The sequence below is a fragment of the Thermobia domestica genome, chromosome 4, assembly GCF_964235325.1.
Source record: "Thermobia domestica chromosome 4, izTheDome1.hap1.1, whole genome shotgun sequence".
Taxonomy (NCBI): Eukaryota; Metazoa; Arthropoda; class Insecta; order Zygentoma; family Lepismatidae; genus Thermobia; species Thermobia domestica.
Window position 1 is genome coordinate 31,172,272 of NC_137457.1, and position 23,836 is coordinate 31,196,107.

Here is a 23,836-nt window from a genome sequence, read left to right on the forward strand (position 1 = left end):
TCTTCAAGTACTTTACATAGACAATGTAATTATTATCAATGGTACTACTACTACCACAACTATATTATTATTATTATTATTATTATTATTATTATTATTATTATTATTATTATTATTAATATTATTATTATTATTATAGCAACACTGTGTATAAACATGAAAGATAAGCGGTTTATATCTGAATACTAAAAAAGTAGTAGATTGCCAACCTTGGTAGTCGTGAAGTCTAGGAGTCAAGGACATTGTTCACGAGCTTCTGAATTTGGGTTGAGGGTCTAGATTGAGAATTCGGTTTCGAGCCAGACATTGTTAAGAGTTATAGGGCACTGGCCAAATATCTTCAAAATTGCTCGGCCCGGGTTTAGAATTGTCAAGGACTCGAGCAGCGCGGCTCATAGCTCATTCACTATCGACCCAAACCGAGAAGTGAGCCAACAACTCACCCAACTGAGTCGGCTAGAGCCATTCGCTCAGTTGAGTCAAACCGAGCAGATGGCTCATCCCAACCAAGCCAGCTCGAGCAGATGGTTCACCCCAAGCGAGCCGGCTCGAGCTATCGGCTCAGTTAAGCCGAGCCGAGCTAAGCTTGTTATAAAAAAATCTCTTGTAGTCTCGCTATCGAGGACGAGACGAGATGCGAGCAGTGTCCCCTTTCGTGAGCAACCCTAAAAGTATTCCATATTACTGCTTAGCTTACATTTTTCATGGCTTTCGCTTTCCAGTGTAATCAGGCCATGATTTCAAAACGAGTTAAAACGAGCGAGCCATTTATAAAACTCGACTCGACTCGAAACTCAACGCCAAAAACAGTGAATCGGCTCATAACTCGACTCGAGGATATTACTCGGACTTGGATTCGAGTCGAGTTTTAGTTTGACTCGAGCCCATCCCTATACGTTAGAAAAAATGGTTGCTTATTATTATTCTGCAAACTAATTATATAATAATAACAATGTTGTTATGTAAAATTAAAAAATAGAGAATGTATAGAAACATTACACTACAACTGACAAGATGAGAACACATGAACTGGGAGTGAATCAAAACTTGCCAATAACTCTAAAATCGATACATGCTTTTTAAAGCTAGTTGTTTCAAACTCTATAATCAGCGGGACTTTAGAATACGCAAACTAAGCTACAATAACTCTAATATTACATACCATCAACATTACATCAATAAAGTAGACCTGCTCATCAGAACACAGTTTATTCATATTAACCCCTTACTGTATGTCGTTAATTATGGTACACTAGTTGTTAATATTTCCCGCCGGGGCACCACTTTACTTTTAAATTCTGTTCACCATCATCTTCAGCTTTTAAGAAAAAGTATTCTTTCAAATGTTCGAACGATAAAATATTTTCGTTCTCCATTTTTATAAAAACAACGTCAATCAAAGTAAAATAGACTACCAGTACCATTGCACTCGTAGTTCACTCACTGAATGTATTGATTTGGAGCTGTCAAAATCTAAGACAAAACTTCCAGGTGCTTGCAATCAGTACACGTTATTTCCCTGAGGCTGTCCTCATCTTCCAAAAACAGCAAGTGGCACTATATTTTATGTAAATAAAACAAATCAAATTGTATCTATGAATGTATTTGCATGCCTATCAGCATAAAGTTCGTAAGGCGAAACGGGAAAAAGCATTTCCCGTTCCGCCTTACATTAAGATGAAAAGTGATAACAGGTTTTACATGCAAATTTCATTGCTAGAGGTCATAAGGCGAAACGGGAAAAGGCAAACAGTGCAGGAATCGTCGGTCACTGACATCGTTCATGCTCGATTGTTCCATTCTGAGAAATTCACTTAAAGGAAAGAAACATTTGTTTCCGAAAAAAAATATACATATATTGTAGTTACTCATCCGAAATGTAACGCGAAAAAAGTAATGCAAATTAGATACGTTATTTTAAAAATGTGTAACGCGTTACCGTTACAGTTACTTTGAAAAATGTAACGCGTTACTAGGAAACGTTACTTAAAAAGTAACGCGTTACTTGCGTTACGTTACTTCCCAAGACTGCTGAGTAGAGAGAATAGTGTCGCGAGTAAAGGGCCCGCATTGCCCGCAACTTTGTTCTGTAATATGATACCAAATGCTTATATTAAACAATTTCTAAAATTGAGTGGATGAGCCAAGGTAACCCCCTCCCAAATTTTTCAAGGGGTGTATCAATGTACCCATGTCCTATAATAGGAAATTAAGCCCCTATACATGACTACATGACTATATAACATATAAGGTAACAGGATCTCATCAAAGGGGATGAATTGAGCCTAAAGCCAAACACATGGTACAACATATTGCTTATGTTTATATTTTGGCAATTTTTTACCCATGAAAGGGAACTAGGTGGACCACCCAAATTTATCAAGATACACGTTGAAGCCCTACTATGATACTGAATACTTAAATTGGAGAATTTCCAAATTTGAAGGGATAGGCCAAGGTACCCCTCCCAAAAATTTAAAGGGGTGTATTAAAATACCCATGTCTTATGATAGGGAATGGGTCAATATACATAACCATATAACCATATAAGGTAATAGGACCTCATCCAAGGCGATAAATTGGGCCAAAAAACCAAACACTTGGTTGTACTAAAATTTGGCAATTTTGTACCCCTAAAGGGAACGAGGTGGACCACTCAAATTTATAGTGATCTATATTATGGTTCTATACTATAATACCAAATGTTTAAATTAGGCAATTTTCAAAACTAAAGGGGTGGGTCAAAGTACTCCTCCCAAAAATTTCAAGGGGTGCATCAGTATACCCATGTCTTATTATAGGAAATGGACCCCTATACATTAACATATAACTATATAAGATAATAGGACCGCATCCAAGGGAATAAATTAGGTCAAAAACGAAACACGTGGTACAACGCATTGCTTACGTTTATATTTTGGCAATTTTGAACCCCTAAAAGGGAACGAGATGGACCACCCATATTTATAGTAATATATATTAGGGTCCTATACTATTATACCAAATGTATAAAATCGGCAAATTCTAAAATTTAAGGGGTGAGCCAAGGTACCCCTCCCAAATTTTTAAAGGGGTGCACAAACGTACCTATATCTTCTGATAGGGAATGGACCAATATACATTATCATATAACCATATAAGGTAATAGGATCTTATCCAAGGGTATAAATTGGGCCAAAAACCAAACGCGTGGTTGTAGTAAAATTTGGCAATTTTGTACTCCTAAAGGGAACAAGGTGGACCACCCAAATTTATGGTGATACATACTAGGGTTCTGTACTATTATACCAAATGTTTAAATTGGGCAATTTCCGAAATTGAAGGGGTGGGCCAAGGTACCCCTCCCAAATTTTTAAAGGAGTGCACAAATGTACCTATGTCTTATGATAGGGAATGGACCAATATACATAACCATATAACCATATAAGGTAATAGGACCTCATCCAAGGGGATAAATTGGTCCAAAAAACCAAACACGTGGTTGTAGTAAAATTTGGCAGTTTTGTACCCCTAAAGGGAACGAGGTGGACCACCCAAATTTATAGTGATACATGCTAGGGTTCTATACTATTATACCAAATTTTTAAATTGGTCAATTTCTAAAATTGAAGGGGTGTTCCAAGGTACCCCTCCCAAAATTTTCAAAGGGTGCACAAATGTACCTATGTCTTATGATAGGGAATGGACCAATATACATAATCATATAACCATATAAGGTAATAGGACCTCATCCAAGGGTATAAATTGGTCCAAAAAACCAAACACGTGGTTGTAGTAAAATCTGGCAATTTTGTACCCCTAAAGGGAACGAGGTGGACCACAAAAATTTATGGTGATACATACTAGGGTTCTATACTATTATACCAAATGTTTAAATTGGGCAATTTCTAAAATTGAAGGGGTGTTCCAAGGTACCCCTCCCAAAATTTTCAAGGGGTGAATTAATATACCCATGTCTTATGATAGGGAATTGACCAATATATATAATCATATAACTATGTAAGGTAATAGGACCTCACCAAAGGGGATAAATTGGGCCAAAAAACCAAACACATGGTTGTACTAAAATTTAGCAATTTTGTACTCATGAAAGGGAACGAGGTGGACCACCCAAATTTATAGTGGTACATACTATGGTCCTAGGCTACCATACCAAATTTTTAGATTTGGCAATTTCCAAAATTTAAGGGGGGTGGTCCTATGTACCCCAGCCAAAATTTAAGGGTGGGCCAAGGTACACGAGTCAAAATTTAGAGGGGGTGGGCCTAAGTACCCCTAGGTCATTGACCCCGGGCAAAGGTCATTGACCTTTGACCTATGACGTCATAAAAATTTTGCTGACTCGACTAGATATTGTGAGGCCCCTACTACTTGCACTAAGAAGCACTAGCTATGCACTAACGACTGACACTAATGTTATCGTTACTGCATCAAGTGGGGGCCCAAGTTCACACATCTTAAGTGTATATGTTTAGGGTTTAATTAAGAATAACATTCCTGGAACAATTAGGTTCAGGTAATTATTATTGCGCTAATAGTAGCGCTTGATGTTTTGAAAAGTTAACGATGCAATAACCTTAGGCTTTTGTGTCACTTAATTTGGACAATTATTGTAAAAGGTAATAAATATTAACTTAGCTCTACCCGAGTTATTGACTAATAACTCTCAGATATAATAACACTATCATTAGAACTTAGTATTCTGAAGTGCACTGACAATGGAGTTTGCTGAACATTTGTAACACAATAAGAATATAAGTGTGTGATAGCTGAACAAGTCAAAAAGGCCGAGTTACTCACTAATTACTAATAAACAATGATAGTACTAAGGTTAGTACTTGCTGTTTCTCGAAGCACTCAAGATGCAATAAAGGGTCTTTCCTGGTAAGATAGTAAAATCGGTCCTTGATCCAAATTGGGTCGCTATTGGCCAAAAATGTTCCCCTTACCTAAAACTCCCCTTAAAAATTTTGACCCCCCACTCCCTCCCCTTCCCTAATTATAGTATCATACATGCTTAAAATTGAATATTTTTTAATTTTCGTGGGAGTGGTCCAAAAATTTTGAAAGCTTCACAATATTGTAGATACTATGTGGATCCAAATGTGCAATTTTTTCCGAAACTATCGATACGTATTTTCTTTATTTTTTGGCGTATTGAAAATTTAAAAAAAAAGTAGAAAAAATTTGGGGAAGACACGTTCCTGATTTTTTGGTTAAAAAAATTGTTATACCCTTGGGTACTACATATTTTTCTCGGGGCCTGAAAGTGGTGGCAACATTGTCAAAAAGAAATAAAACTGAAACCAAACGTGTTTTTCGCACAGTTTTTACACCATTTTTGGGTACTCAAGGTGAGGGGCCCCTTCAAACAATTCTTTGCTAAAGATACAATTTTCATTTCTCTTCTGTCGCTTCCGCTTCTGTCGTTTTCCGGCTGCTTTGATTGTGTCCATTTCGAAACAGAAACCCCAAATATATTTCCGCAACAGTGCTTCCACTTCAACCGATTCTTGCACAACGAAGCTACACACAGCTCATAATAGAGAGCGCTGCCGGTGGAGAGCGCCATTGTGTGCGGCCACTGAAGCAAGCACTGATAGATACGAGGAACCGACGCAATGTATGTGCAACTTTGCAAGAGTCGCTTGAAGTTGAAGCACTATTGCGGAGATATATTTGGTGTTTCTATTCCGAAATGGACACAATCGAAGAATCCAAAGAACGACAGAAGCAGAAGGGACGCTAGAGAAAAGAAAATTGTGAACTTTGGCAAAGATTTGTTTGAAAGGGACCCTCCCCGTTAGGGTCCCTAAATGGTGGTAAAACTGTGAACACGTTTGTTTTCAGTTTTATTTATTTTTGACAATGTTGCCATCACTTTTAGGCCCCGAAAAAATATATGTTGTACCTAAGGGTATGACAATTTTTTTAACCAAAAAAAAAAAAAAAATCAGGAACGTTTCCCCCACATTTTTTTTCTACAATTCCTTGAAATTTTCAACACGCAAAAAAATAAAGAAAATACACATGGATAGTTTTGAAAAAAATTGCACATTTGCATTTACAATCTTATGAAACTCAAAATTTTCGAAATTCATTAATAACTCATAAACTATGATAGCTTTGACGTAAGTGCTTGGTATTTCGGGAAGCACTAGTGATGAACTAACGTTTGACGTCTGTCCCAAGTTTGTAAATTTCGAAAAATTTAAATTTAGCGCCGAGCGAGATATTCACTAACAAATGGTAACTGTGATACCACTAACTTTAGCTGTAAGTGTTTTATGGAGCACTAACAATGCACTAACCGCTAGTTTGTCTCATTTTTATCTCGCAATTAGGGTAAATTTGTGCTAAATTAGAAAAATCTAAAGTAAGCCCCGCCCGGATTATTCGTCAATGCCTCCTAAACTACGGTAGCACTAACTTTGGTGCTTACTGGTTTTTGGAGCACTAACGAAGCACTAACCATTGACTATTATCCCATCTTTGTGGGACATTTATTGTAAAATTCGGTAAATTTACGTTTACAGCAGCGTGAGTTATTCATTAATAACTCCTAAACTATGATAGCACTAACGTTAGTACTTGGTGTTTCGGGAAGCACTAACAATCCACTAACGTTAGGCGTTTTCTCATCCTTGTGGATCAATTTTTGTAAAATTCGATAAACTTAAATTTGGCCCTGCGAAAGTTATTCACTAATAACTCATTAACTATGATAAGGGTAGCGTCTGTTCTTAATGTTTTGTGGAGCACTAAAATTCACTAACAGCTGGTGTTAGTCTCAAATCTGTCTGAGAATTACTGTAAAATTGTGTTAAATTTGTCACATCTAAAGTTAGCCTCGCCCGAGTTATTCGTCAATAACATTTAGAGTATGATAGCACTAACTTAGGTGCTAAGTGTTTTAGGACCACTAACGATGTACTAACGTTTGACGCCTATTCCACCTTTTTCGGACATTTGTTGTAAAATTCGGTAAAATTCAATAAATTTAAATTTAGCGCCGAAATAGTTATTCACTAAGAAATCGCAAAGACTGATAGCACTAACATTAGTTCTTACTGTTTTGTGGAGCACTAGCAATGCGCTACCCATTTCCGTTTATCTCATTTCTGTCTGACAATTTGTGTAAAATTTTGTAAAATTGAAAAATGTAGTTAGCCCTGCCCGACTTATTTGACAAAAACTCCTAAATTACAATAGCACTATGGTGCTTAGTTTTTTTTTTGGAACGCTAACAAAGCACAAACATTTCACGTTTATCCCATCTTTGTGGGACATTTATTGTAAAATTCGGTAAATTTACATTTACAGCCGCGTGACTTATACATTAATAACTCCTAAACTGTGGTAGGCCTAACGTTGGTACTTGGTGTTTCTGTTGAGTTGACTTGAGTTGAGTTGATTTTGAGTTTAACGTCCCTTTTCAGCAGCGAGGCTATATGAGACGTGGACCAACTGATTAACGTGGAATCCGAACCACATGAGTTCCCGCCGGGAATCGAACCCGGGTCTCCCGCACCAAAGGCGCGTACGCTATTGGTGTTTCTGGAAGCACTAACGATGCAGTAATGTTTGACGTTTATCGCACCTTTGTGTGTCACTTTTATAAAAATTCGATAAATTTAAATTTTGCCCTGCGGAAGTTCTTCACTAATAACTCATAGACTATGATAACACTAGCGTATGTTCTTAGTGTTTTGTGGAGCACTAACAAGGCACTAACCGCTGGTGTTTATCTCATTTCTGGCTGACAATTAGTATAAAATTGTGTAAAAGTTGAAAAATCTAAAGTTAGCCCTGCCCGACTTATTCATCAATAACACATAAATTACGATAGCACTAACTATGGTGCTAAGTGATTTTTGAGCACTAACGAAGGAAAAAATGTTTGACGGTTATCCCATCTTTGTGGTCATTTATTGGAGACTTCGGTAAATTTACATTTATAGCCGCGTGAGTTATTCATTAATAACTCCTAGACTTTGATAGCACTAACGTTAGAACTTGGTGTTTCTGGAAGCACTAACGATGCAGTAATGTTTGACGTTTATCGCACCTTTGTGCGTCAATTTTTTAAAAATTCGATAAATTTAAATTTTGCCCTGCGGAAGTTCTTCACTAATAACTCATAAACTATGACACAACTTGCGTCTGTTCTTAGTGTTTTTTGGAGCACTAACAATGCACAAACCGCTGGTGTTTATCTCATTTTTGTCTGACAATTGCTATAAAATTGTGTAAAAAATCTCAAGTTTGCCCCACCCGAGTTATTCGTCAATAACTCCTAAACTACGATAGCACTAACTATGGTGCTACTAGTGAATAACTTCCGCAGAGCAAAATTTAAATTTATCGAATTTTTAAAAAAATGACCTGCAAAGGTGGGATAAACGTCAAACATTAGTGCATCGTTAGTGCTTCCAGAAACAATAATTACTAACGTTAGTGCTATGATAGTTTAGTAGTTATTAATGAATAACTCAGGCGGCTATAAGTATAAATTTACCGAATTTTACAATAAATGTTCCACAAAGCTGGGATAAACGTCAAACGTTAATCCTTTGTTAGCGCTCCAAAAACTCAAAGCACCACAGTTAGTGCTACACTAACTTAGGAGCTGTTGATGAAGAAAAGGGGGGTTAACTTCTAATTTTTTAACTTTTACACAATTTTATACTAATTGTCAGACAGAAATGAGATAAACACCAGCGGTTAGTGCCTTCTTAGTGCTCCACAAAACACTAACAAAAAACGCTAGTGTTATCACAGATTTGAGTTATTAGTGAATAACTTCGGCATTGCAAAAGTTAAATTTATCGAATTTTAAAAAATTGACACACAAAGGTGCGATAAACGTCAAACCTTAGTACATCGTTACTGCTTCCAGAAACAATAAATACTAACGTTAGTGCTATCATAGTTTAGGAGTTATTAATGAAAAACGCAAGCGGCTATAAATGTAAATTTACCGAATTTTACAATGAATGTCCCACAAAGATGGAATAAACGTCAAACGTGAGTGCTTTGTTAGTGAACCAAAAAACATTAGCACCATAGTCAGTGCTATCGTAATTTAGAAGATTTTATGAATAACTCTGGCGGAACTAAGTTTAGATTTTTCAATTTTAACACAATTTTTCACTAATTCTCAGACAGAAATGAGGTAAACAACAGCGGTGGATTTTAGTGCTCCACAAAAAAACAAGAACAAACGCTACTGTTATCAGTTTTTGAGTTATTAGTGAATAACTTGCGAAGAAAAATTTAAATTTATCGAATTTCTTAAAAAATTGATACAAATGTGGGATAAACGTCAAACGTTAGTGCATCGTTAGTGCTTCCAGAAACACCAAGTACTAATGTTAGTGCTATAATAGTTTTGAAATTATTAATGAATAACTCACGTGGCTATAAATATAAATTTACCGAATTTTACAATAAATGTCCCACAAAGATGGGATAAACGTCAAACGTTAGTGCTTCGTTAGTGCTCCAGAAACACTAAGCACCATAGTTAGTGCTATCGTAGTTTAAGAGTTATTGACGAATAACTCGGGTGGGGCAAACTTGAGATTTTTCATTTTTTACACAATTTTATAGCAATTGTCAGACAAAAATGAGATTAACGCCAGAGGTTTGTGCATTGTTAGTGCTCCAAAACACACTAAGAACAGACGCAAGTGTTATCATGGTTTATGAGTTATTACTTGATAACTTCCACAGAGCAAAAATGTAAATTTATCGAATTTCTTAAAAAATTGACACAAAGGTGGGATAAACGTCTAACGTTAGTGCATCGTTAGTGCTTCCAGTTACACCAAGTACTAACGTTAATACTATCACAGTTTAGGAGTTATTAATGAATAACTCACGCGGCTAACCTCGCCCACATTTCAAATGCTACTCAAACTTTCCACATGGTTAGTGCTCCGTTAGTGCACATTAGTACATTAAACGTTGACGTTAGTGCTATCGTAGTTTAAGAGTTATTAATAAATAACTCGGGCGGTGGTAACTTTAGATTTTCAATTTTATCACAAGTTTACACTAATTGTCAGACAAAAATGAGGTAAACAACAGCGATTAGTCTATCTTAGTGCTCGACAAGAAAATAAGAACAAACGCTAGTTTTATCGTAGTTTATGACTTACTGGTGAATAACTTCCGCAGGGCAAAATATAAATTTATCGAATTTTAAAAAATTGACACAAAGGCGGGATAAACATCAAACGTTAGTGCATCGTTAGTGTTTCCAGGAACACCAAGTACTAACGTTAGTGCTATAATAGTTTGGTAGTTATTAATGAATAACTCAGGCGGCTATAAGTATAAATTTACCGAATTTTACAATAAATGTTCCACAAAGCTGGGATAAACGTCAAACGTTAATCCTTTGTTAGCGCTCCAAAAACTCAAAGCACCACAGTTAGTGCTACACTAACTTAGGAGCTGTTGATGAAGAAAAGGGGGGTTAACTTCTAATTTTTTAACTTTTACACAATTTTATACTAATTGTCAGACAGAAATGAGATAAACACCAGCGGTTAGTGCCTTCTTAGTGCTCCACAAAACACTAACAAAAAACGCTAGTGTTATCACAGATTTGAGTTATTAGTGAATAACTTCGGCATTGCAAAAGTTAAATTTATCGAATTTTAAAAAATTGACACACAAAGGTGCGATAAACGTCAAACCTTAGTACATCGTTACTGCTTCCAGAAACAATAAATACTAACGTTAGTGCTATCATAGTTTAGGAGTTATTAATGAAAAACGCAAGCGGCTATAAATGTAAATTTACCGAATTTTACAATGAATGTCCCACAAAGATGGAATAAACGTCAAACGTGAGTGCTTTGTTAGTGAACCAAAAAACATTAGCACCATAGTCAGTGCTATCGTAATTTAGAAGATTTTATGAATAACTCTGGCGGAACTAAGTTTAGATTTTTCAATTTTAACACAATTTTTCACTAATTCTCAGACAGAAATGAGGTAAACAACAGCGGTCGATTTTAGTGCTCCACAAAAAAACAAGAACAAACGCTACTGTTATCAGTTTTTGAGTTATTAGTGAATAACTTGCGAAGAAAAATTTAAATTTATCGAATTTCTTAAAAAATTGATACAAATGTGGGATAAACGTCAAACGTTAGTGCATCGTTAGTGCTTCCAGAAACACCAAGTACTAATGTTAGTACTAATGAGATTTTACAATAAATGTCCCACAAAGATGGGATACACGTCAAACGTTTGTGCTTTGTTAATGCTAAAAAAAACACTAAGCACCATAGTTAGTGCTATCGTAATTTATGAGTTATTGATGAAGAACTCGGCGGAGCTAACTTTAGATTTTTCAACTTTTACACAATTTTACACTAATTGTCAAACAGAAATGAGATAAACACCAGCGGTTAGGGCCTTCTTAGTGCTCCACAAAACACTAAGAACAAACGTTAGTGTTATCATAAATTTGAGTTATTAGTGAATAACTTCCGCACTGCAAAGGTTAAATTTATCGAATTTTAAAAAATTGACACACAAAGGTGCGATAAACGTCAAAGCTTAGTACATCGTTACTGCTTACAGAGACAATAAGTACTAACGTTAGTGCTATCATAGTTTAGGAGTTATTAATGAATAACGCACGCGGCTATAAATTTAAATTTACCGAATTTTACAATGAATGTCAAACAAAGATGGAATAAAAGTCAAATGTTAGTGCTTCGTTAGTGAACCAAAAAACATTAGCACCATAGTCAGTGCTATCTTAATTTAGGAGATTTTATGAATAACTCTGGCGGAACTAAGTTTAGGTTTTTCAATTTTAACACAATTTTTCGCTAATTCTCAGACAGAAATGAGGTAAACAACAGCGGTTAGTGGATTTTAGTGCTCCACAAAAAATAAGAACAAACGCTAGTGTTATCAGTTTATGAGTTATTAGTGAATAACTTGCGAAAGAAAAATTTAAATTTATCGAATTTCTTAAAAAATTGACACAAAGGTGGGATAAACGTCAAACGTTAGTGCATGGTGAGTGCTTCCAGAAACACCAAGTACTAATGTTAGTGCTATAATAGTTTTGAAGTTATTAATGAATAACTCACGCGGCTATAAATATAAATTTACCGAATTTTACAATAAATGTCCCACAAAGATGGGATAAACGTCAAACGTTAGTGCTTCGTTAGTGCTCCAGAAACACAAAGTCATAATCTATGATAAAACTAGCGTTTGTTCTTGTTTCCTTGTGGAGCACTAAAATCCATTAGCCGCTGTTGTTTACCTCATTTCTGTCTGACAATTAGTGTAAAGTTGTGATAAAATTGAAAATCTAAAGTTACCACCGCCCGTGTTATTCATTAATAACTATTAAACTACGATAGCACTAATATCAACGTTTATTAAATTAATGTGCACTAACGAAGCACTAACCATGTGGAAAATTTGAGTAGCATTTGAAATGCGGGCGGGGTTAGCCGCGTGAGTTTTTCATTAATAACTCCTAAACTATGATAGCACTAACGTTAGTACTTTGTGTTCCTGGAAGCACTAAAGATGCACTATCGTTTGACTTTTATCCCACTTTTGTCGGTGAATTTTTTAAAAATTCAATAAATTTAAATTTAGCCCTGCGTAAGCTATTCAGTAATAACTCATAAACTATAGCACTAGCGTTTGATCTTAGTGTTTTGTGGAGCACTAACAACGCACAAACCGCTGGTGTTTATCCTATTTCTTATTAGTGTAAAATTGTGTAAATGTTGAAAAATCTAAAGTTAGCCCCGCCCGACTTATTCATCAATAACACATAAGTTACGATAGCACTAACTATGGTGCTAAGTGATTTTTGAGCACTAACGAAGCACTAACGTTTGACGGTTATCCCATCTTTGTGGGTCATTTATTGTAAACTTCGGTAAATTTACATTTATATCCGCGTGAGTTATTCATTAATAACTTCTAAACTATGATAACACTAACGTTAGTACTTGCTGTTTCTGGAAGCACTAACGATGTACTAACGTTTGACGTTTATCCCACCTTTGTGTTTCAATTCTTTAATAATTCGATGGATTTAAATTTTTGTCTCTGTGGAAGTTATTAAGTAATAACTCATAAAATATGATAACACTTGCGTCTTTTCTTAGTGTTTTTTCGAGCACTAACAATGCACTAACCGCTGGTGTTTATCTCATTTTTGTCTGACAATTAGTGCAAAATTGTGTTGAAATTGAAAAATCTAAAGTTAGCCTGGCCAGAGTTTTTCAAAAAATCTCCTAAATTACGATAGCACTAACTATGATGATAGTGTTTTTTGTTCACTAACGAAGCACTAACGTTTGATGTTTATTCCATCTTTGGGGACATTCATTGTAAAATTCGGTTAATTAATATTTAGAGCCGCGGGCGTTATTCATTAATAACTTCTAAACTATGATAGCACTAACGTTAGTACTTGGTGTTTCTGGAAACACTAACGATGCAGTAATGTTTGACGTTTATCGTACCTTTGCAGGTTAATTTTTTAAGAACTCGATAAATTTAACTTTTGCCCTGCAGAAGTTATTCACTAATAACTCAAAACTGTGATAACACTAGCGTTTGTTCTTAGTGTTTTGTGGAGCACTAACAAGGCATTGAACACTGGTGGTTATTTCATTTCTGTCTGACAATTAGTGTAAAATTGTGTAAAAGTTGAAAAATCTAAAGTTAGCCTCCCGAGTTATTCATCAATAACTCCTAAATTACGATAGCACTTATGGTTCTTAGTGTTTTTGGAGCACAGAGGAAGCAGTAACGTTTGACGGCTATCCCATCTTTGTGGGACATTTTTTGTAAGATTCGGTAAATTAACATTCATAGCCTCGTGAGTTATTCATTAATAAATTCTAATATATGATAACACTAACGTTAGTACTTGGTGTTTCTGGAAGCACTTATGATGCACTAACGTTTGATGTTTATCCCACTTTTGTGTCATTTTTTTAAATTTCGATGAATTTAAATTTTGCCCTGCGGAAGTTATTACTAATAACTCGTAAACTATGATAACACTAGCGTTTGTTCTTAGTGTTTTGTGGAGCACTAACAATGCTTTAACCGCTGGTGTTTATCTCATTTCTGTCTGAAAATTATTGTAAAGTTGTGTTCAAATTGAAAAATATACTCTTAGCCCCGCCCGTGCTGTTCATTTATGACTTAAACTTAGATAGCACTAACGTCAATGTTTTGTGCAATAAAGTGCACTAACGAAGCACTAACGTTTGAAGTTTATCTCTTCTTTGTGGGACATTTATTGTAAAATTCGGTATTTTTTCATTTATAGCCGCGTGAGTTATTCATTAATAATTCCTAAACTATGGCTGCACTAACGTTAGTACTTGGTTTTTCTGGAAGCACTAACGATGCACTAACGTTTGACGTTTACCCCACTTTTGTTTAAATTTTGCCCTGAGGAAGTTATTCACCAATGACTCATAAACTATGATAACACTAGCGTTTATTCTTAATGTTTTGTGGAGTACTAACAATGCACTAACCGCTGGTGTTGTTCTAATTTCAGTCTGACAAATAGTGTAAAATTGTTTAAAAATTGAAAATCTAAGGTTAGGCCTCCGAGTTATTCGCCAATAACTCCTAAATTACTCCTAAATATGTTTTGCCCTGCGGAAGTTATTCACCAGTAAGTCATAAACTATGATAAAACTAGCGTTTGTTCTTATTTTCTTGTCGAGCACTAAGATAGACTAATCGCTGTTCTTTACCTCATTTTTGTCTGACAATTAGTGTAAATTTGTGATAAAATTGAAAATCAAAAGATACCACCGCCCGAGTTATTTATTAATAACTCTTAAGCAACGATAGCACTAACGTCAACGATTAGTGCACTAATGTGCACTAACGAAACACTAACCATGTGGAAAGTTTGAGTAGCATTTGAAATGTGGGCGGCGTTAGCCGCGTGAACTATTCATTAATAACTCCTAAACGATGATAGTATTAACGTTAGTACTTGGTGTAACTGGAAGCACTAACGATGCACTAACGCTTGACCTTTATCCTACTTCTGTGGGTGAATTTTTTAAAAATTCGATAAATTTAAATTTAGCTCTGCGGAAGTTATTCACAAATAACTCATAAACTGTAACACTAGCGTATGTTCTTAGTGTTTTTAGAGAACTAACAATGCACTAACTGCTGGTGTTTATCTCATTTTTGTCTGACAATTACTTTAAAATTGTGTAAAAAATAACAAATCAAAAGTTTGCCACGCCCGAGTTATTCATCAGTAATTCCTAAACTACGATACCACTAACTATGGTGCTTAGTGTTTTTGGAGCACTAACGAAGCACTAACGTTTGACGTTTATCCCACCTTTGTGTCATTTTTTTAAAAAATTTGATACATTTAAAACTTTTCCCAGCGCAAGTTATTCACTAATAACTCATAAACTGATAACACTAGAGTTTCTTGTTATTTTTTGTGGAGCACTAAAATCCACTAACCGCTGGTGTTTACCTCATTTCTGTGTGACAATTAGTGCAAAATTGTGTTAAAATTGAAAAATCTAAACTTAGCCCTGCTAGAGTTATTCATAAAATCTCCTAAATTACGATAGCACTAACTATGGTGATAGTGTTTTTTGGTTCACTAACGAAGCATTAAAGTTTGACGTTTATTCCATCTTTGTGGGACATTTATTGTAAAATTCGGTAAATTTACATTTTTAGCCGCGTGCGTTATTCATTAATAACTCCTAAACTATGATAGCACTAACGTTAGTACTTATTGTTTCTGTAAGCAGTAACGATGTACTAAGGTTTGACGTTTATCGCACCTTTGTGTGTCAATTTTTTAAAATTCGATAAATTTAACTTTTGCAGTGCGGAAGTTATTCACTAATAACTCAAATTTATGATAACACTAGCGTTTGTTCTTAGTGTTTTGTGGAGCACTAAGAAGGCACTAACCGCTGGTGTTTATCTCATTTCTGTCTGACAATTAGTGTAAAATTGTGTAAAAGTTGAAAAATTTAAAGTTAGCTCCGCCGAGTTTTTCATTAATAACTCCTAAATTACGATAGCACTAACTATGGTGCTTAGTGATTTTTTGGAGCACTAACGAAGCAGTAACGTTTGACGTCTATGCCATCTTTGTGGGACATTTTGTTTAAAATTCCGTAAATTGACATTTATAGCCTCGTGAGTTATTAATAACTTCTAAACTATGATAGTACTAACGTTAGTACTTAGTGTTTGTGGAAGCACTTACGATGCACTAACGTTTGACGTTTATCCCACCTTTGTGTGTCAATTTTTTAAAATTCGATAAATTTAAATTTTGCCCTGCGGAAGTTATTCACTAATAACTCGTAAACTATGATAACACTAGCGTTTGTTCTTAGTGTTTTGTGGACCACTAACAATGCTTTAACCGCTGGTGTTTTTCTGATTTTTGTCTGAAAATTAGTGTAAAGTTGTGTTAAAATTGAAAAATCTAAAGTTAGTCCCGCCCGAATTATTCATTATTAACTCTCAAACTACGATAGTACTAACGCCAATGTTTTGTGCAATAATGTGCACTAACGAAGCACTAATGTTTGACGTTTATTCCATTTTTTGGGACATTTATATGTATTGTAAAATTTGGTAAATTTACATTTATAGCTGCGTGAGCTATGCATTAATAACTTCTAAACTATGATACTACTAACGTTAGTACTTGGTGTTTCTGGAAGCACTTACGATGCCCTAACGTTTGACGTTTATCCCACCTTTGTGTGTCAATTTTTTAGAAATTCGATAAACTAAAATTTTGCCCTGCGGAAGTTATTCACTAATAAGTCATAAACTATGATAAAACTAGCACTTGTTCTTAGTGTTTTGTGGAGCACTAACAGTGCACTAACCGCTAGTGTTATTTCATTTCTGTCTGACAATTGGTGTAAAATTGTTTTAAAATTGAAAAAATCTAAAGTTAGCCCTGCTCGAGTTATTCATCAATAACTCCTAAATTACGATAGCACTAACATGAATGTTTAGTGCACTAATGTGCACTAACGATGCGCTAACCATGTAAAAAGTTTGAGTAGCATTTGAAATGTGGGCGGGGCTAACTTTAGACACGTAAGTTTTGCTTATTCAATAAGAGATGGCAGCAGTAGTAGTCTTACTGGTTGGTGTGCTTGACCACGCCTTTTCTTCCCCGCGGCTTTCGAGCGCCGTACCTGTTTTTTTTTTTTTTTTTTTTTTCATAGGGGAAAGTAACATCGAATAAGAGCAGATGGGTCTACTGTTGAGTGATGTTGGTTACACGAAGTTCGATTTTGGCTTCCGTCATGCAGTGTGTGTGTGGATGGTGAGTTAAAACTGAAAAGAAGAAAAATGGAGTGCATAAAAGTTAAAACACGTAACTAAAAATCTAAATTAGCTTGAATCTCAATACGTGGAAATTACTTCCTTTTAGCAAAAAAATTTAAAGGCTTTACTCAAATAGGTTAAATAAAGGGATTAAATTGTCGAGATTGATAAAAAAAATAATATTAATAATAATATTGTTTTGCAATTAAACTTGCTTAGTGAATTTAATGTAATTTGAATATTCAAGATTAAAAAATCAGGTGCTTAAATTTATCGTTATAAACTATTAGGTAAAACTGATAAGGATAATAGAAAGATAAAGACGTAGGTAATGTTATTTGACTCACGTTGAAGAACGGGTGTTTCTTGTTAAACTAAGTTGTTTTAATTCTTTCTTTTTGCATTTTTGTGCGTGAATTTTTTTCAAAACTGTTTAAGATTCTTAAAAGAGTAAATTGTCATTCCTTAAAACTAATACGTCTTTTGATTAAAACCAGATTAAATATAGAACGAAAAAAACTTCAAAAAACGATAAAAATTGTAAAAAAGGAGAGTAATTGAATGTAGTTAAAAACGGTTAAAAAATATAAGAAGTAATTTCTTCAAATAAAGGGGGAATTAAAATTAGGATTTGTTGTTTGGGTAAGAAATTAAAAGCTTGTTGAGAAAACACTAAATTACTTGAAATAAATTTATTAAAAATAAAATCCATATGCAAATTAAAACCGGTTCATTTGACTTTAATTAAAATGAGTCGTGCACAATAGTTCCTTAAAAATTTATTAATTGCTTTGAAACTTCTGATTTAAAAGATATACTTAAATAATTGTGTGAAAGAGTTGAATGTGAGTTGATTCAAAATAGGCAAACCTTTTCTCCTATAACACGGAAGTAAGTACGTAGCTGCTGAGTTTTGGTAAATATTGCATTTTTAAAATTTTTTGTAGATATTAGTTGGATGTACACTGCACTGACTGAGCGAATGAATTCCGAACTAAAGATTGTTAAAGTTGATATTTTTGGAATTTCAAGCAACGATAACAGTGGAACTTTACCATTTGCTATTTGATATATTACTACATTAAAATTTTGTTTGTGAAAGATAATTAACCTGATAGAGCCTGAATTTTTTTGGGTGCAGTTTTTTGTTAATTTATACTTGAATATGTTAATTGGGCTTCATAGATCACAAAAATACCATTGCATCTAAGAAAATATTTTTTGGTGTCCCTATATATGGTGTGTCCATATGGTCACGCTAGGCTCTCGTGATATATAAATGCAATAAATAGCACTAGAGTAGGGTTCAAAAACTATATTTTCCTTATCTCTCTTTCATACAAACTTATTCCCATTGTCTTGGGAAAATGACAAAAATACTTCTACTTCTTAGTATGGAAATTGAGAAAACAAGGAACACAAAGGCCATTTTACACATGCTGTACGCCCCACTGATGAACAATTTTCTCCAGCACATCTTTTTTATTGCCAGGATCAGGAATAACTAAATGGCCGATACCATCAAATCTTACTGATTCGAATATTCTGTTTCCAGAGAAACTCAGTCTGGATACAACTAGACGTCCAGCACCTCTTGGAGACGAACCAAATGCAAGTATATAGTATTGAGCAATTTCTCTTCTAAATTCTAGTTGACTGAAAATTGAACCAGCATTCAGTGATGTCTGCAATGCATTGTAAAATGATACACCCCACAGCCAAGTGAAGATTGACCACCACCATTTCTTTCCCCTGATACCAATTCTGTAGCCCTTTATGTTCCTATCCATTCGATCTGTGCCCCCCATAAACGTATTGTATTCTCCGATCAAACGTGGACGAGTGATCTTTTTCTTGGCTGACCTGCAATATCTTTTTACATTTCCTAGTAGGAAAGCATCATTAACAGTGGATGCGACTGTGACTACTGAATTGTCATGCCATCTTGAAATGACTACACCATGTTCACTGCCTCTATGTTCGTGGTAGACTCTTTTCTGCTTCTTGAATTCAGATGACACTGAGAAATTGCATTATTTGGGAACCGTGTTTTCACGTATAGTACCAGTTACAGCATATCCATTAGACTTTAGGTGTAAGCGAAGCGGTATGCTTGTAAAAAGATTGTAGAAATAGAATCTGAAAGCAATTTTTAACGTCACTTGAGAATTAATCTATCACATATAACAGGCGATCGGCTGCTTTTCCAAATTTTTGTTCATATTCTGCTATGCATTGCAGAGTTTTGCCTCGGTACGCATCAAAGTTGATTAGGTATCCATTTGGTCTATTCAGGCACCAAACCTTGTACCCGAAACGCACAGATTTTCCTTTTATAAACTATTTATAACCATGTCTGCAATAGTATGCTATCATTGCTTCGTCAAAATTTATTGCCTGCGCTGGAGCAAAATATTTGATGCAATTACTTTTCAATTTATTCATTAGTGAGCGTAGTTTCCAAAGTTTATCTGATTCACTCACCTTGTTGTTGCCCGCAAAATGCAAAAATCTCATTATCTGAATAAACCTCTCTCTTCTATTAATAATTGCATTGTGTACCATTAAATTTCTCATATCAGTCCCAGAATCCCAATAGTATCTCTTGACGGAAATGTATTATACCCTGACACAAACAAAACACCCAAAAGTAATTTCAAATCTTCTTTAGAGACATTCGGATCTGGCATGTTTTTAAAAAGCATATTTCAGGATTTCACATATAGCTAAATCGACTATGTCTTCATCAAAGAAAAGTTCAAAAAGTTCAATAAGTTTGAAGTTCCTATATTTTAAATAATCTCCCACGGGGAATACAGGCAGCGAATTGTTGATATCGTTTTGTGTCCACTTTCCCCTGTTTTCACACTGATTCCGCTTCCGTTTCTTTGAAATATTACTTTCCTCCTTCTCTATGTTCTCACTCCCTTGTTCCAGATTCTCTCCTTCCTTCTCCCCCTCAGTCCCTCCCAAACTCATGTCGTTCTACCAAAGCAGTGAGTTGTCTCCCACTTAGGTTGTCTATCAAACCGCCAACATTTTCATCTGCCGAATCCTCGTCAGATAAAATATTTGATTCTGAAGGCTCAATAAATATACACTATTTCTCCATGGCCTATTTCATCCGGTTCCTGAAGTAATTCCAATACTTCATGCACTGTTAAGTACCTGGAAATGCGAAGGAACAGATTTTCTTAGGACGGAATAATTATGATTTGCCAAGCCTTATTGCTACTACGAAAGCCTAGCGTGACCATGTGGTAACATGAATGGTACATGGCTCTGCACAACGTTCATGTATGTTTCTTAACACAATACATTATTTACCTCAATACCTGACTTTTTTCTGAATCAAAACGCACAATAATTGGAAATATTTTAACAAAAATGTAATGATCAAATGAATTCTCATCTTTTACTATGTGCCATTGTTGCAACTCTAATGACTTCGACTCCGATGACTTCGACTTTCATTAATATATTTTTACATACTAATGTATTTGGTATGTCTTTAGGTAAGAAGATAACATATTTCGATTAGTAACACACTGGTTTGTTAAAATATTATTCCAAATTTGTTCTGTAAATATTACAAATCTATGGATCCGTACGCCAGTGTGAACTTGGCCCCCCAAAAGTTTGGGCTATACGAGATCTTTGTTGGGCTAGAAAGTACTTCATTTGGATTGTTTGGGCTAGCAGCTTCTAGCGTATGGGCTACACTGGAAGCAAAGTAACAGCCTCACAAAATTTGAGGGGCCAACTTCACGTTAGCTCCCCAAGTGTTTGGGCCAGACGAGATTTTTATTGGGCTGGGTAGTACCTCGTTTATGCTGATTGGGTCAGCAACTTTTAGCGTTTTGGCTATTATAGTTTCTGAAATATGGGCTATTAAACCTTTTGAAAAGTGATTTTCCTCCTTCTTTTGTCTGGGCCAACTTCACAAATATGACATTTCTGACAAATACGTTTAGTAGAATTGGCAGTACTTTGTGTCTACTAGCAGTTTAGGAAGTTTCAAGATTTGGGCCGTATTTGAAACAGAATTAGAGCTTCACAAAATTTGGGGGGTAACTTCACGTTAGCCCCCAAGTAATTGGGCTAGACGAGGTTTTTATTGGGCTGGATAGTACTTTATTTGGACCGATTGGGTCGGCAACTTTTAGCGTTTGAGCTATTATAGTTTCCGAAATATGGGCTATTAAACTCTGAAAAGTGATGTTCCTGCTTCTTTTGTCAGGGTCAACTTCACTAATGTGATATTTCTGACAAATAGTTTTACTAATTAGTACAAGTTTTTCTTTCTTTCTTTTTAGTTCTTTGAATGTTATTTATAATGGAGATTATACTTGTGCCAATTACTTTGAGATAGATTAAGATACCAGTTACTATAAAATCAAATATACGATGTTTTCTTTGTCTTCATGTAATTCAATTTGGAATTATTTTTTCATAAGATTTTGTCTAATGGTTCCCATATGAAGATATCCAGATTTTAGTATTTCATTATACGAAATCCGGATTTCGGCTTTCGTTATTTCATTATCCGAAGATCGTTTTTGGTTCTTGACATTTCATTATCCGAAATTATAATTTCGGTTTCTGACATTTCATTATCGGAAATCCGGATTTCGGTTTGTTGAAATTCTAAATCCGGATTTTGTGAATCTCAATTTTTGACAGCGCTAATTTTGTGTAAGTAGTTATCGGCTTTAATCCCCTAAATTTATTTGACTGGAAAACAAATACTGTGTTAATAAACTGTAAAAGCAATAACTTTACAATTGCAATGGTTATATACGGTAATCTAATCTATGAATATAGCACTGGTGAAAATTATATATACTACACACATAATTGAATTGCGTCAAACCTTGAAGAATTATGTCCAAATAATTTTTATATCTATTCATTCTTTCCTTTTTACGTAAGCCTTTTGTGTATACGTGGATAGTATATACCTGTGTTTGATGCAGGAAGCTCCAGGTTTGATTTTCAATGGAGTCTCAAGGAGCACACAGTCTTCTAACTAGTCTCCTTTATATTATTATTATTAACAATTCTTTGTAACTTTTAAGCCGAATATTCATCCACATTATACTATATAGAGGAAAAGCAATAAGAAAGCAATCTTTTTTTCTCAGTTTGTTTATTTCAAAAGATTACGATGAGCACTTCATGTTTCTAGGGAAGTACTTAAATCCTTCTGCTCCACCTTGCTGAAAACGAAATACAAAATTATGAATTTGAAGTATAAAGCTTTTTCTATATTTTTCGCCTATTTATAAAAGTATCAACGCAGGTAGGTCAAGCTTTTGCTGGAGTCCTGGCAGTCTTGGTATTCTTACACATTTAGTCTTGGTTTTGGTCTTGCATATGCATCCTCGGTCCAGAAGCGTTACAAGGCTGGGGCAACGGGCGATGCCCCCGTCCAAAGGCGATCACAGTGCCAGCAGGTACAGTCGTAAATAAATGGGAGTCGTAATTACATGACGTACATTGTAATGGTGACGTGAAAAGGAACATAAAAATTGTAATCATTAGAAATAGGAGATAGAACAATCACAAATTAAAATAAATAAATAATAAAATAAGCAGCACATCAGGGAATTCAGTCAGGAAGTTCAAAATTCGAAAAAAAAAAATATCCCCGCACAAAAGCATAGAAAAACGTCGTTATTTGTGAAACACAAAACATTAGCTCTATAGTCCAAGGCAGTTTGAAGACGAACCTTGTCATCTTGATATTTTCCGAGCGAACAGCACATCGCTGAGGTGGAACATTCATACCTCTGTACATCGTCAATCCATTTTTTACAATTCATAGTTCATTATACCAGCTTTTGGACATGGGTAGGAGCAAGTTCGAGCGAGTTCTTTTGAAACTCGACTTGACTCGAAACAGACGTCTTTAAGCTTGAGTCGGGAACTCGGCTCGGATAATTTCCTCCAACTCGACCCGAATTCAGGTTAAGTTTCGAGTCGAGTTGAGCCAAATCGAGCCAAATCCTGTGTGTAATTTCAAGTACTTTCTTCAAGTATCGTAATAGACAATATAAGTATTATCAATGACATTACTACTGCTAGAACTTATTATTATTATTATTATTATTATTATTATTATTATTATTATTATTATTACTATTATTATTATTATTATTATTATTATTATTATTAACAACAACAACAACACAAAATATAAAGAGGAAAGACAGGCGGTTATATATGAATACCAAAATCCGAGGCGAGTCTAGGAGGCAATGGCACCGCTCGAGTCAAAAATCGTTAAAAGTTACAGGGCATCGGGCACACATGTTCAAAACTGCTCGGCCCGGATTTAGGGCTGTCAACGGCTCTAGCTTCTCGGATGACAGCTCATTCACTATCGAGCCGAATCGAGAAGTTGGCCGAGCTTACAACTCATCCAATCGAGTCGGCTGGAGCCATGGGCTCAGTT